This window comes from Cebus imitator, unplaced genomic scaffold (assembly GCF_001604975.1).
Source record: "Cebus imitator isolate Cc_AM_T3 unplaced genomic scaffold, Cebus_imitator-1.0 Scaffold18, whole genome shotgun sequence".
Lineage (NCBI taxonomy): Eukaryota > Metazoa > Chordata > Mammalia > Primates > Cebidae > Cebus > Cebus imitator.
The window spans coordinates 18,168,843-18,183,674 of NW_016107333.1; the positions used below are offsets into that span (position 1 = coordinate 18,168,843).

The window sequence follows — 14,832 nt, forward strand, 5'->3', positions numbered from 1 at the left end:
TATCCCCCTAGACATTGGGTTTCTCAAGACCCCCACCCCTGTAACTATGTAATTTACCACACCCTTCCCTATACTTGCAACCGATAGCTCCCACCCTCATGACCATGCCTATTTGTAATAGATAACCCCTATCCTTGTGACCATGCATCCCGTGATGCCCTCCCCCTCCCTAAAATAGATTACCACCTTTAACTGAGTATTTGCCCCAACTCATATAACCAGTCCCCATTTTTACGCCCCTCACCTAACTCCTTCCTTGGACTTGGCCCGCTTGCACCCAAATGCGAAATAAAATGGCCTCCTAGCCCATACAAAGCCTGCCTAGTGGTCTCTTTATGTGAGCGATGCACCTAAAAATAAGAAATACATATTGTATTTCTGTTCCTGGTTTCTGACACAGCTTCTAAAAGCCTGGGGATTTCCTGAGTGGTAGGCGTAATAAGAACATCTCTTGGTGGAAATAAAATAATAATGTAAGAGGAGTATCTCCCTTGCTCTGATGTACACTTTTATGGGTCATTTTCCACGCTAGTAGAGTGATTTTTTGTTCTAAAATGCAAATCTGCTTACGTGCTCCCCGTCCCACCTAATGATTTCCCATTGGCTTCAGCAGAGACCCGGAGCTCCTTGGGAGAGCCATTGGCTATTGAGACTCCCTTCCCCACCCAGCACCTGCCGCCACTATCTGATCCTACAGGTTTTGTCTCCTGCTTCAGCTATACTCTAGGCTTCCAAATAAATTGCGTTCCCCAGAGGTTTATCTTCTCTTACACCAAATGAGAAAGAAAGGATAGAGACAGGGGAAAATAAAGGTGTTTGCTTGTTTTCTTCCTTTTCCCTTTCACCCCAGGCCCCAAGTAGGGGTGATTTTGTGTCTCAGGGGGATATTGGTAATGTCTGGAGACAGTTTTGGTTTTCATAACCTGGAGGTAGAGGTGCTACTGGAATCTAGTGGATGGGAGCTAATGATGCTGCTAAGCTTCCTACAATGTACAGAATAGCACCCCCGCCACCCAGGGATTATCTGGCCCTAAATGTTAACAGTGCTGAGGTTGAGAAACCCCATTCTCTCCTATCCTGTGTTAGTTCATTAAGGCTGCTGTAAAAATATACCATAAGCTAGGTAGCTTATAAACAACAGGAATTGACTCCTTACAGTTTTGGGAAGTCCAAGATGAAGGCACTGGAATATTCAGTGTCTGGTGAGGGCTTCCTGATTCCTAGATGGCACCTTCTAAATGCGCCCTTACATGGTGGAAGGCATTAGCTAGCTCTCTGGGGTCTCTTTTATAAGGGCACTAATCCCTGTCATGAGGCTTTGCCTTCATGGCCTAATCACTTCCCAAAGGCCCTACCTCCTAATACTATCGATTTAGGGGTTAGGATTTCAACATATGAATTTTGGGGGGACACAAATATTCAGATCATAGGATATCCCAAGAAAATATGACCCCAGCTGGGCACGGTGGCTCACGCCTGTAATCCTAGCACTTTGGGAGTCCAAGGCGGGTGGATCATGAGGTCAGGAGATCGAGACCATCCTGGCCAACATGGTGAAACCCTGTCTCTACTTAAATACAAAAAAATTCGCTGGATGTGGTGGCATGTGCCTGTAATCCCAGCTACTCAGCTGAGGCAGGGGAATTGCTTGAACCCAGGAGGCAGAGGTTGCAGTGAGCTGAGATCACACCACTGTACTCCAGCTGGGCAACAGAGTGAGACTGTCTCAAAATAAATAAATAAATAATAAAAAGAAAATATTAAAAGAAAATATACCCTTACACTGTACTCTCTCTTGACCTGATCTAGCATCTAGCTTCAACATAAGTCTTGCGGTGGTGGTTCTCTAGTTCATAACCAATATTGTGGACAACCATTTTATTAGTGAATCCAAATACTGAATATGAGCAACAGTTTTTGAAATTTTGTTTTCTTTTTTGTTCAGAATGAGAAACTGATTTCACTTATTGATCCTATAGCAGCAGAATTTTACTTTTCCTCAGATTTTTAAAAAATTACAATTTACTCTTGTTTCCCTATCATAAGAAATAATAAATTCAGTACACTATCACATATCACATTCGGGTGTTAGCTAACTTATTTTTGGACACTCAGAATCTGCTGCCTTTTCTTCTGTAAGAGTACTAGGATTTCCTTAGGGGAATCACCGTCTTCCCGTCTCTTAGTCCACGTGTTTTAAGTGGAGTTGATTCCACCCCAACCTCCAGTTGTAAATGTGACTCAGGCATAGCTAATCAGAATGCCTCGTGAATTTGCAGTGCCTCTCACAAGAGCAGGCAGAACATACTTCCCCATCCACTGATGTTGAGCTTGTCCTTGTGGCTTGCTTTGGCAATGGAATGTGGGTGGAAGTGAGAGTGTCACTTCCGAGCTATGGCCTGAAGAGACATCACATGTTTCTGCTGCTGCTCTTCTTGCACTTCTGCTATCTGCCATGAGAAGGGAATGCCCTGGATAGTCGCAAGTCTCAGAATCAGACAGAAGGAGCACACCTAAACCCAACCTACAGCTTGAAGCAGCATCCCTCTCCTCCACCATGAGCTAACATGCAGATCAACAAACAAAAAAAAATCAATTTTTAGTACTGTAAGTCATTGAAAGTTTGGAGTTGTTTGTTGTATAGCATTATCACCGCAGAAGCCTAGCTAATATATCCTATTTGTGTTGAGATCTGTTCCCTTCTTTCCCTTCTCTATTCATCTGGCGGGGAGGGCTAATCCTGACGGGTTGAATTTTGTAGGTTTCTCTGTTAACTGGCTTTGGGCAGGTTCAATCAATAGAAAGTATTGATGGGAGATTGGAGGATGAGGAGAAGAGGAAAGCCAGGATATTTCTCCCTCACTCTCTTTGCCTCAGATTGCATCTCTGTTAAAGATTGCATCTCCTACATGGCTCCCAGTCCCACTGGGAACATCCCCTCCCACCCCTGCCAGTGCTGATGGCCCTGGTTTCTACACTCCTCTTTTGAACTCTAGGCCCTAGAATTGCAGTAGCTTCCTACTGTTACTAATCACTGAGTTGTTTTACCTGCTCCTGTTTACCTTCTCAACTCCTTTGCAAAACCAAGTCTGTGTTAAGTTCCTGCTTTTTGATGCACCTACAATGGTTTGTGTTTTCTGACTTTAAGAACTATGTAGAATGATTCACTTTTGTTGTTGTTGTTGTTAGACTCAAACCTAAGAGAATGAAGAACTAGAGCTTCTGGAAACCATCATATAACCAGGAGGAACCTGAGCATAAAGTCAACATGAAAATCAGAGCCATTAGAGACTGGATTTTGGTGACATTATCTGAAATCTTAGATCAAGTTAGCCTAAAGTTAGAGAGTTCTATCCTGGGATTTTCATTACATGAGCCAATTACCTGCCCTTTTTTTCCTTAAGTGAGTTTGAGGATTTTTTTTGCTATCAACTATAACTAAATGTGATAGAAACTTAATCATACTTGGACAGTAAGCCATTTAGAAATAACACATGCTCTGTGAGAGCCTGGCATGGCTACAATGCTAATATTTGTGAAGACGTCTTATGGACGAACTGGAGGGGTAGGGAGTGTAGCTCAATATAATCATTCTTGCTAGGATGTTAGCTTTTTACATCTCTCTCTCCAGATAGAAATTGTATTAGTTTCTTAGGGGCACTATAACCAATTTGACAGCTGAAAACAATTGACATTTATATTTTTTCATGTTTCTGGAGGCCAGAAGTCCAAAATCAAGGTGTCAGCAGACCAAACTCTCTCCTAAGGCTCTAGGAGAGAATCTTTCCTTGCCCCTTCCAGCCTCTGATGGTTCCTAGCATTGCTTGACTGTGGCAGCAAAGTTCTTCCTCTGTCTTTACATGGACTTTCTCCTTCTGTGTCCTTTTCTGTCTCTTGTAAAAACAGTCTCATTGGATTAGGGTCCACTCTTGTCCAGTATGATCTCATTTCAATCCTTAATTATACCTGCAAAGACTCAATTTCCAAATATCACATTCTGAGGTTCTGGATGAACATGAATTCTGGATGGGCACTATTCAATCCACTATATAAATTAAACACAGCATTTTAGTATTAACCATAACTTGTTATAAAATTTCATATCATTGAATTATTTGTACATATTGTTTGTTAATACAAATCAGTAGCATTCTTTTAAGATAGAACTTAGTATTATTTTTAGAATACTTGGCTCTCAACAGATTATCAGCTAACAGATAGTTTAATTAATTGTGAATGAATCAATATACCACTACTGCCCAAATATTTCATCCAGTACTTTACACAAGGCACAATCCATAGATTGACATTCAATAATGTCAAAATTAAAAACATTTCTAAAACAACACAATGTAGAACAAAAGCACTAATAAACAAATCAAAAATTTTTAAAGTCTTAATAATAATTACAGTGTATTTTAAACAATAGAAGCATCCTTGCATAGCTGTGAAAGGCCAAATCATAGTCCAAACCCAATGGTTATTTGATTGTCACAGACACTTCTGTATTCTGTACAGCTTTTAAGGCAGATTAATGATTATTCCTAATATAATAACTTTTAAAATTTAGATTTCCAATCATGGTGCTTTCTTTGAAAGTGGGACACATCTCCACAATTGGAAAGTCAAACTGGTGAGTCTTGTTTTGCATTTTATAACTATGCCAATTTTATGTAAAGATACAATCTCTAAAACGTGGCTATTAACCTAACCACCTATTAGAAAACCTACACATGAAAGTAGATTGCAGCTCATGAGATGAAACCCTTAATTACTAATTACAGTTTTAAAATCAAGATAGGTAAAGTAAGTGTACTTAGATAGTTGGGTACCAACTGGGAATTAATGTAAAAGTGAGGAGATAGATGATAAGTGGATAGATAGATAGACAGATAGACAGACACACATATATACACAGTATACAGAGGAGAAAAGCAAGAAGAATTAAAATAATTTAGAGGAGAACTCCTCACCTAATCCCCACATTTAATCAGTGGAGGATGTGGGCTTAGAGCAAAGTGTTTTGCACAAATTTCCTGACTCAGGATTCACTTGCCACTACACTGTCCTTATGCCTTTAATAAGGTAGAGAAGTCACTAAGAGAAGTTACAAAGTTATAAAATAGGCAGAAAGTTATCATAAAAATACACTGACAAGATTTTAGTAAAGTGTTTAGAAATATTAAGTAGTGTGTGTTCATGTGTGTGTCTCTGTGTGTGTCTCTGTGTGTGAGGCAGATAATTTTTGTGTACATATCTCATTAGCATAGTTTCAAGTTTTAGTAAATGCTATTCAAATGTTTAGGCATATAGTATGCACATAATAAAAAATAAAAAGTTGACATCTAATGACCCATTCAATAAGATCTTTATAACGCATTTTACTTATTCTTTTCTGTAGAGAAATGCACATATTTTGATGTTAGGGTTCAACAAATCCAATTTAATGCTTTAATTCAACTCAAAATTTGGCTAAATGAGCTGGTATACAAACTGCCCTTTAAACAGAAACACTATGAAACACAGATTTTAACAATAGGTCCGGTGAGTATCTATCTATTGTGGTGATGTGAGCAGCAAAGTGTTCAGGGATTGATTGTAATATTAAAAGTGTTATTGAAACGCCAGGGGTTTGGTCTAGGTCCTGCTGCTTGCAGCCCAGAAAGCCAATGACTGAGACCACGAGTACTGCCAAGGCAGAAAGTTTCAAACAGTTGCTGCAGCTGAAAAGATGGGATATCAGTCTCAAAGCCATCTTCCTGATAGCTAAAATTAGGGGTTTATGTATCAGGGAAGAAATGCAACAATGTGTAAGAAAACAGGAACTAGGGAGGGGCAAGGAAGCAATCAGGATGCAAGAGGGGCCAGGCTTTCATTGTCTTGCTGAGATGAACTGGTGAGTTTCAGTTCTTAGATGTTTTTTGAGAGGTCTACTGAGCCTTTTCTAAGGAAAGAACTCAGATGAAACAAAGGTAAGTTTTAAGACCAGAAGGGTCAATTTCTATGATTGGGTCTATTGAGTCAATTTCAAAGGAGCAACCACTAACTGGCTTCACGTTCATTTACCGCTTAAATGTCAATTTACAGTTGATCCTCTTCACTTACCCACCCCACCCCGGAATGTAAGCTCCATGACAGTAGGATTTCTTGGGCTTAGGATAGAGCCTGACACAGAAGATGTGTTCAATAATATTTGATGAATTTACATCAAATCTGCCTCTCCTACATGGACCAGTTTAAATAGCTTCAGGTCTAATTTTCCAACAATCTTATGAACATCTCTACCTGCACATTCCTCTCACACTTCAAACTGAACGTACTCCAAACCAAAATGCAATATTTCCCCCCACAGCCTGTTTTCCTTGTATCCTTTAGGTCGGCACCACCGTCAATCACATAATAACTAAGATGAGATAAGTCAGCTTCTTAGGTAACACCAGACACCTCTTCCTCACCATCCTTTCTGAGATAATTTAGGTAACTGTCATCTTTTAATTTAAAGGATTGCCACCTGTCTTACTACTGTTTTCCAACATCTTTGAAAATATATTTTCCCCTAAAACACAAATCTGTTCATACCAGTCCTTCTTTATAATCATCCCAATTGCCTGTGGGAAAGAAACTAAATTTCTCAGCATCTACCAGGCCTTTCATCAGTGCTGACTTCTCCCGACTGATCTGTCTCCCAATCTGCAGACTTTAGTCATTCAAAACGAGTATTCCCAGAACATTTCATGTGCTCTCACATCTCTAGAACCTTGTCTTTGTTGCTCCTTCTGCCTGGAAAGAAATTCTTACCCCTAGTTACCCCTCCCTCCTGGTAGTCTTAATTCATCCTTCAAAATTCAGCTCCTTTCAAACCTCTGCCATCACTCTCCAAGACTGTTAGGGGTTCCTTCTTTCACGGATCCCTACAGACTTCCATTTGGCCTTTGCCATGCTGCTGAGCACTTTGAAGTCTGAGACTGTTTTCTTCATTTCAGTTTCTTTAGCAAGCAACGATACATCTCATTGTTTTTGTCGAGTGAATGAAGGAAGGAATAAATCCTAGAGAGAGATGTCATTGCAGTTCAATGCCCATACTTCACAGATGGAGAACTGAGGCCCAGAGAGGAGACATGATTTGAGAAAATTAAAAGAGCTAGTAGGGCCAAGTGTGGTGGCTCAGGCCTATAATCCCAGCACTTTGGGAGGCCAAGGTGGGAGGATCAGAGCCCAGGAGTTCAAGACCAGCCTGGGCAACATGGCGAAAACCCACCTCTACAAAAAACAACAACAAAAAAACAAAAAACCACACACACATAAAAATTAGACTGGTGTTGGCACACGCCTGTAATCCCAGCTACTCTGGAGGCTGAGGTGGGAGGATCATTTGAGTCTGGGAGGCCGAGGCTGCAGTGAGCCGAGATCGTGCCACTGCACTCCAGCCTGGGTGACAGGACAAGACCCTGTCTCAAAAGAGAAAAAAAAGGGGGGCCTGGGCTGCAACACAGGTGCCTGGACAAAGCCAGTGATTTTTTTTTTTTTTTTTTTTTTTTGCTATTTTTTTTTTTTTTTTTTTTTTTTTTTTGAGGCAGAATGTCACTCCGTCACCAGGCGCCAGGCAGGAGGGCAGTGGCGCGACCTCGGCTCACTGCAACCTCTGCCTCCTGGGTTCAAGCAAGTTTCCTGCCTCAGCCTCCCAAGTAGACCCCAGGCGCGTGATAACAAGCCGTATTTACAGATGTAACCTGACTTAGGATTGTTACATTGTTACACTGATGTATTTCAACCCTGGGAGCTAACAAGCATCCCTGATGTTGAAGTTCATTTTTTCCCCCAGGGTCCAGTGTTTGCTGAAGAACCAACATCCTCTTGAGACTTGGGGCTACAGGATTCCTCCTCATCCCTACGCAGCTATGAGAAAAGGGGCCTCTCTCTAAGGATTTCTGAGGACCCCCATTCCCTGCTGTGTCTTTGGAAACCGTTGCGCCCTGAAGACAGCCAGCTCCCGAGTGGATGTGGGGTTTGGGAGGTGCTCTTAACAGATCAGGATAAAACTCAGGGAAGCGCCTTCAGCTTCACCGCAACATTCCAATATGCCAAGAAGCAATTCTTAGAGGCGAGGTTCATTCACCCCTCCTGCCTGTGGGAACAGGAGGGGCTTTCGCTCTCGCTCTGGCTGTCGCTGAGGGGCCAGATCTGAGGACCTGCTCTGTGACTGAGCCACTTCGCCTTTCAATGAGCAGAGGAGGGACTTGGCCACCTAAGCTCCGAGACGCCCGGAGGCGCAGCACGGGACGCGCTGACAGGCGCGAGCTCGCGGGTGGCGTGCGTCCCGGGAGCTAGGGGGCGGGGCACCAGACCACGCCCCCACCTTATGATTGGTCCCTTCGAAACAGGCGGCGGCGAGAGGCTACTGCCCCTGAGGCCCAGGCGGCGGCGGCGGCGGTGGCGGCGGCGGCGGTTGGTCAGGGGCGTGCTGGTCACTGCACAGATTGAGCTGAGTTGTCTCCCCGCTAGGAGAAGTGACCCTCCTGCGCCTGGTGAGTACTTCCCTGTTTGCCTTCTCTTTTCCTCGCGAACTTTTACTCTCTGTCTTAGGGCCTCCGCGCCTCAGGCTGAGGGCTCCAGGAGCCCCCAGAGTTCTAAGGGCCCCGAAGCGGAGGTTTGGTTGGGTCCCTGGGCTGCGAGTCAGGACGCCCTGCGATTGGCTGGCTGCGGCAGTCTGATGCTCTGATTCGCCCCTGGGGCCGTCAGGGTGACGTTGCGCCTGTCTTCACCTGCCCACCCAGGTGCGGAGAGAGGGGCGACCGGTGTGCTGGGCGGTTGGGGCTGCAGGTGTGGACCAGCTCGCCTTGGATGGGGGGAATCCAGCCGCTACCCGCCCCAGAGAGATATCAGAGCCTGAAGCTACTGTAGGATCTACAGGGGCGCCCTCATCCCTAAGCGCCTAGCCTTAGAGGGGTCGCTTTTTTTCTGCTTATCCTCCGCAGAAAGAATTGAAGTGTCTGGCCCTGCAAAGAGGAGACAGTTATTCTTGCTCTCCAGCAAGGTTTATAGGCTCTTCTCTATTTTTCCTCCCCAGTCCATGCAGGGTCTAGAACTCTCGGATGTGCGGAACTAGGGAATAGAGCTGGAGACCCTGCGTAATGCCTTCCGCCCACCCCCCTCAGTTTGGAGGACTGCGCGGGGAAGAGGCTGGGGAAGGCTTGCAATTTGCCTTGGAAGTCAGAGGAAAGTTTTCTAGGGCGTGCTCCTCTATGCAGTCACCCCTGGTTCCTTCCCTAATCGTTTCACACCGAGGGATTGAATGTTGTAAATTAAGAGGGCTTTGTGGCATGGCGTGGTGGAATAGCTGATCCCCGTCTTTACTAAGTGAAGAGAAGTTTTTTTTGCAGACCCAGTGTAGGTCAGAGCCTGGGTTTTGCTTTGCTTGTATGGAGAGCAAAAAATATATTGTGAATTGCTGTCTGATCACCAGTCTTGGCACTTAAATGATTAGAAATTGATATTCTCACCACCCCAGATTCCCTTTGGTAAGAGATTGGGATTTTTTCAAATGACAGAAGTGGAAACGCCAGTGATCTAGTGTAGATCCTGATACCTGTTGTCTGACTCATCTGTTTCAAAATGACGTTAGAAACCGACTGTCATTGAACAGTAGGTGTTTGCTATTTTGACATTATTGAATTAGAAGTAGTATTGTGTGTGCGTGAGTGTGTGTGTGTGTTTGTGTGTGTGTGTTACAGTTGCTAAGCATGGGGGCTCTGAAATCAGACTTTATTGGATATGTGTAACCTTAGACAAATTATTTAATCTTTCTAAGCCTAAATTTCCTAGTCTGTGAAAGGTTAATAATAGTTCCTGCTTTATTAATGAGAGGGTTGTTGTAAAGGATTAAATGAAATTGCACGCAACTAATTTAGCACAGTGCCTGACACATAGCTATTATTATTTCTCTGCTGTTTAACTTGGCTAAAACGTTTTGAGATTGTCCCCAAAGTGTGGGGAGAGGTAGAAGGTGAAGGCAGTACCACTGATGGCGATAATTATTGTTCATTCACTAAATTATACATGTAAAACACTTAAAACAGTATCTGACACATTATAAACACGTGGAATATTATCAAACACATGATTACCTTGACTATACCAGGTGTTGTGTTTTTACTTATATTATTGTTATACCTTTTAGTAATTCTGCTGTAGTTCATGTTATCCCTATTTTGCAGAGGACAAAACTGAAGCTGAAAGAAGGGAAATGACTTAGTAGGGTTCATCGGAATTCAGTGCAGGCTTTTTTTTTTCTGTGTTGCACACCTGTATATTCCTAACATTAAGCAACTTCCATGCACTAGGTCATCAGGCTGACTCAGATTAATTTCTGCTGTGAGTATGGGTTTATTTTGAATACATTATGAATTTTAAAATAATGAGAAATAACTTATGGTAAATAAAAATGTGTGATAAAAGAATAGTGTCAACAAAATGCATGCTATTAGTAAAAAAAAAAAAAAAAGGTATTTTGGAGTTTTGATGTTTGGAGGAATGGCCGGTTCAGAAATGATGTTTCTAATTTATATACATATATATTTTTTTCTAATTTACATTTTGATAAATAGAAATGATGTTTGGAGAATTGGTCATTTTAAAAGTAATGTCTCCTAATTTATATTTTCTCATTTAATTTTTGTTTATTCACTATGTTTTTACTAAGTTACTCTTCTATCTTTTTTTCCTTTCTCAATTTAAGTTTGAAGATAATAGGAAAGGTGCAGTTATTTGGATAGTTAGATTACTAAAGAGCTTGCTCTCGATGGTGAGGAAAATAAGAAATTAATGATATTATTATGTTTTATGTTCTTACAGCAACATGCATGTATTTTACTTGTTGCTTTTCATACTTTGATACTAGATATACCTCTACATACCTAATGAACCATGCAGTGGACATAGAATTTGAGAGAATAGGAAACTTGAGTCTGTTGGCCAATTTGTCTCACACTGAGTTTCTTCATTTTTAATTACAAATTAGTTATCATAGAGAAATGCTCCAGAAGTAATGTTTATGAGGTACAGGCCATAATTATAACTGTATTTCTTTAGTGTTTCTCCTATAAACTCAAAAAGCGTTTTCATTTGATTAGATTGTTACAGAGTAGGTAGGGTGTTTTGGTTAACAGAAGCTACCATGTATTTCATAAGTGTGTTACAAATTTCTAAAGAACTAGAATGTAATAAAATGTAGCAGATTGCTAAATGTAATGTCATCTTTGCCTCTGTAAGCATCCTAGGAATTTATAGTATTATGACTATCAATCATGTGATGGATATTACTGAAGTGCTGACTCGCAGACAGTTTATCATACAACATAAACGTTTCTCTAAGAAAGTATATTAGCTATGGTGAAGGGCCCACTTTATATAGTTAGCTGTTGAAAAAAATTGTTTTATGTTCAGCATTTCTTCTTTTTTGCACACACACATAATTTAGAAAAGCATTGTGATCCCAGTAATATTATATATACTGTTCTACAGGTTGCTTTTGTTAACATGATAGACATCTTTTCATATCAGTGATATATAGCTCTGTCTTTTTCTTTGAAGTGGTTAAATGAGTTCACTGTATGAATGTCCTATAAGTTATTTGAGCAGTTCCTTGTTAATGGATAGTTGGATATTGTTCTTATATTTTTTATGTTAGTGTTTATGTATGTTCCTGTACAGTCTTTTAATCTATCATCTATAAAGGTAAACTGAACTTAAGTTCATTTAAAAAATTGTGTACAACAAAATTTTTGACAAACTAAAAATTATATCTAATATAAAATTAAGTTATTCAGGTTGAATCTCTGCCAAACATTTCAAAAGGAAAATTTCAAATAAAATTAAAGATTCTCAACAAAGTCTCTGTATTTTTCCGAATGACATGTAATGTTTTATTAAACTGCAGAAATCTTATTTTTCTCATAAAACTCTTTATTTGCAATATAAGCATCTGTCGCATTTAGGAGCAATTCTAGTACTAATTTTCACACTGATTTCTATAGTGACGTAGAGGAAATGAAGACTGTTAACCACCTTATTTTTAAAAGTATGGAGTGCAGCAAAATAGAAGCATATAATATTGCTATATTCCTAAACTGGGGAGATGATTCAAGGGAGACTTTGGAGGAATAGAATCTGGACAGGTAAGGGTGGGTCTGGAAAAGAGGTGCAAGAAGAGCACTCCACATAGGTGGATCAACAAGTGCGAAGACCTGGAGGTGAAAGCACTGTGCTCAGAAGGATCTTTGAAAAGTTCATTGAGGCTGAAGTGTAAGAGTCAAGAAACAGGGCTGGTGGGGATCCTATAAACATTTGTTAGCTTGGTTAAGGAGTTTGGGCTTTATCCTGAAAACACTGGATAATCATTAAGTGTATTAAGCAGGGTAGTAATACAATACCCTTGAATCAGAGTTGTGAAAAATCACTCTGGCTGCGGTTCATGAAGAACAGGGTTGCAAGGCTGGAGAAATGGTGACTGTTTAAGTAAACCTGGAGAAAGATGGCGGCTTGAACTAGAGGAGGAGCTGTAGGTATTGAGAAAATTTAGAGGTAGAAGCAACAAGATATGGTCACTGTTTTGGCTGAGGAAAGATAGGGGCAGGTGGAGGTGTGAGAGAGGAGGGAATCAAGAATTCCTGGTAACTTAGTGAATGTTGATGGTGTTCCCTGTGATGGTAAACACAGATGGCCTCTGTAAACATATAAATGAATGAATGGATGGATGAATGATAGATGTACAAAGGCAGGACCATTTGATTAGGAGGGTGATAGTAAACATACAGCATTTGCAGTAGGTTTAACCTATCAGTTTTTTTTTTTTTTCTTTTGCATGCTTTATATAGCTGGTGCTCTTTTTTTCATTACTGCAACAGACTAGGTTCACTGCATCTTCTAATTGTATATCATATTTTGGATATATATTACTTTCTCTAGGTCAGATGTCCTGACATGCTTGGCAGATCTTCCTTTCTTCACTTAAGATGTGTATTAGTGGCAGCCATGGGAGGTCCGGACACAGGTACCATGGAACTCGCTGGTAATACTCTTAACTCGTAACTGGATTGCTCTAAGAACTGATACCTAAACCATCTCAGCATGGCGTATAAAGGAGGAGGTGGGCATGGCCAGCCTCCCTCAGCTGCACTTTCTCAGGTTCGCCCTGGAAGTCTTTACACATGTAGAACCCGTATCCATAATATACGCATGGCATCTGATTTTTTCTACCCAAATATGGGAGGTGTAGAAAGCCACATTTGCCAGCTTTTTCAGTGCCTGATTGAAAGAGGGCATAAGGTTATAATTGTCACTATGCTTATGGAAATCGAAAAGGCATCCACCACCTCACTAATGGCCTCAAAGTTTACTTGCCTCTGGAAGTAATGTATAAACAGCCTGACTGTCTTTCACAGTCTGCCATTGCTCAGCTATGCATTTGTTCGGGAGAGAGTCACGATAATCCATTCACATAGTTTGGTTTCTGCCATGGCCCATGATGTTCTTTTCCATGTCAAGACAATGGGGTGTCAAACAGTCTCCACAGACTGTTCCCTTTCTGGATTTACTGATGTCAGAGCTTACAAACAAGCTTCTAACTGTGTCTCTTTGTGACACAAACCATATCATTTGTTTTTTATACTAGTAAGGAAAATACGAAGAGCAGCACTGAATCCTGAAATAGTGTCCATCATTCCTAATGCTGTAGATCCTACTGACTTTACTCCAGACCCATTTAGAAGGCATGGTAGTATAACTATTGTTTTCAGCAGACTTGTTTACAGAAAAGGAACTGATTTGCTTAGTGGTATAATACTCAAACTCTGTCAGAAATATCCAGATTTAAATTTCATAATTGGAGGAGAAGAACCAAAGAGAATCATTTTCCAAGAAGTTCAGGAAAGATACCAGTTGCGTGACAGGGTGAGTCTTTTGGGAGCTTTAGAACACAAGAATGTTAGAAATGTATTTGTTCAAGGACATGTTTTTCTTCATACCCCCCTTACTGAAGCATTCTGCATGGCAACTGGAAGCAGCCAGTTGTGGTTTACAGGTTGAATCTCTGCCACACATTTCAAAAGGAAGTACCAGTGTTGGTGGAATTCCTGAGGTGCTTCCAGAAAATCTTAACTGTTTTATGCAAGCATTCAGTAAAATCTTTGTGTGAAGGATTGGAAAAAGCTGTTTTCTAACTGAAGTCAGGGGCATTGCTGGCTCCAGAAAATATCCATAACATAGTAAAGACTTTCTACACCTGGAGGAATGTTGTGGAGAGAACTGAAAAAGTGTATGACCAGCTGTCGGTGGAATCTGTGTTGCCAATGGACAATGACTGGACAGACTTACCTCTCACTGCAGCCCAGTCACAGGCTACATCTTTGCTTTGTTGGCTGTTTTCAATTTCTTCCTCATTTTCTTGAGATGGATGACTCCAGATTCTATCATTGATGTTGGAATAGATGCCACTGGGCCAAAGGGTGCCTGGACTCATAGAAGTTCTCACAGTTAAAAAGGGGGTGAGAATAATAAGACATCTAAAACCAGGTAGAAGAAAGCCTACATTGTAAGATTTTAAACAATTATAATAATTCTATTAAGACTACAGAAAAGGCTGGGTGTGGTGGCTCACACCTGTCATCCCAGCACTTTGGGAGGCTGAAGTGGGTGGATCATGAGGTCAGGATATAGAGACCATCCTGACCATGATGAAACCCCATCTCTACTAAAATACAAAAAATTAGCTGGATGTGGTGGTGCGTGCCTGTAGTCCCAGCTACTCAGGAGGCTGAGGCAGGGGAATCGCTTGAA

General features: G+C 41.2%; 1 protein-coding gene and 1 pseudogene across 1 annotated transcript in view; both read left to right on the top strand.

The window, feature by feature from the left end:
- Window positions 1-8,390: 8,390 nt before the first annotated feature.
- Window positions 8,391-14,832, top strand: part of GAS2L3 (growth arrest specific 2 like 3) — a 52,255-nt gene continuing 45,813 nt past the window's right edge. The window contains exon 1 of the mRNA XM_017516498.2: window positions 8,391-8,525. The gene's annotated coding sequence lies outside the window, so the exon portion shown is untranslated. The remainder of the gene's footprint in view (window positions 8,526-14,832) is intronic.
- On the top strand, window positions 13,126-14,572 carry LOC108294594 (annotated as a pseudogene).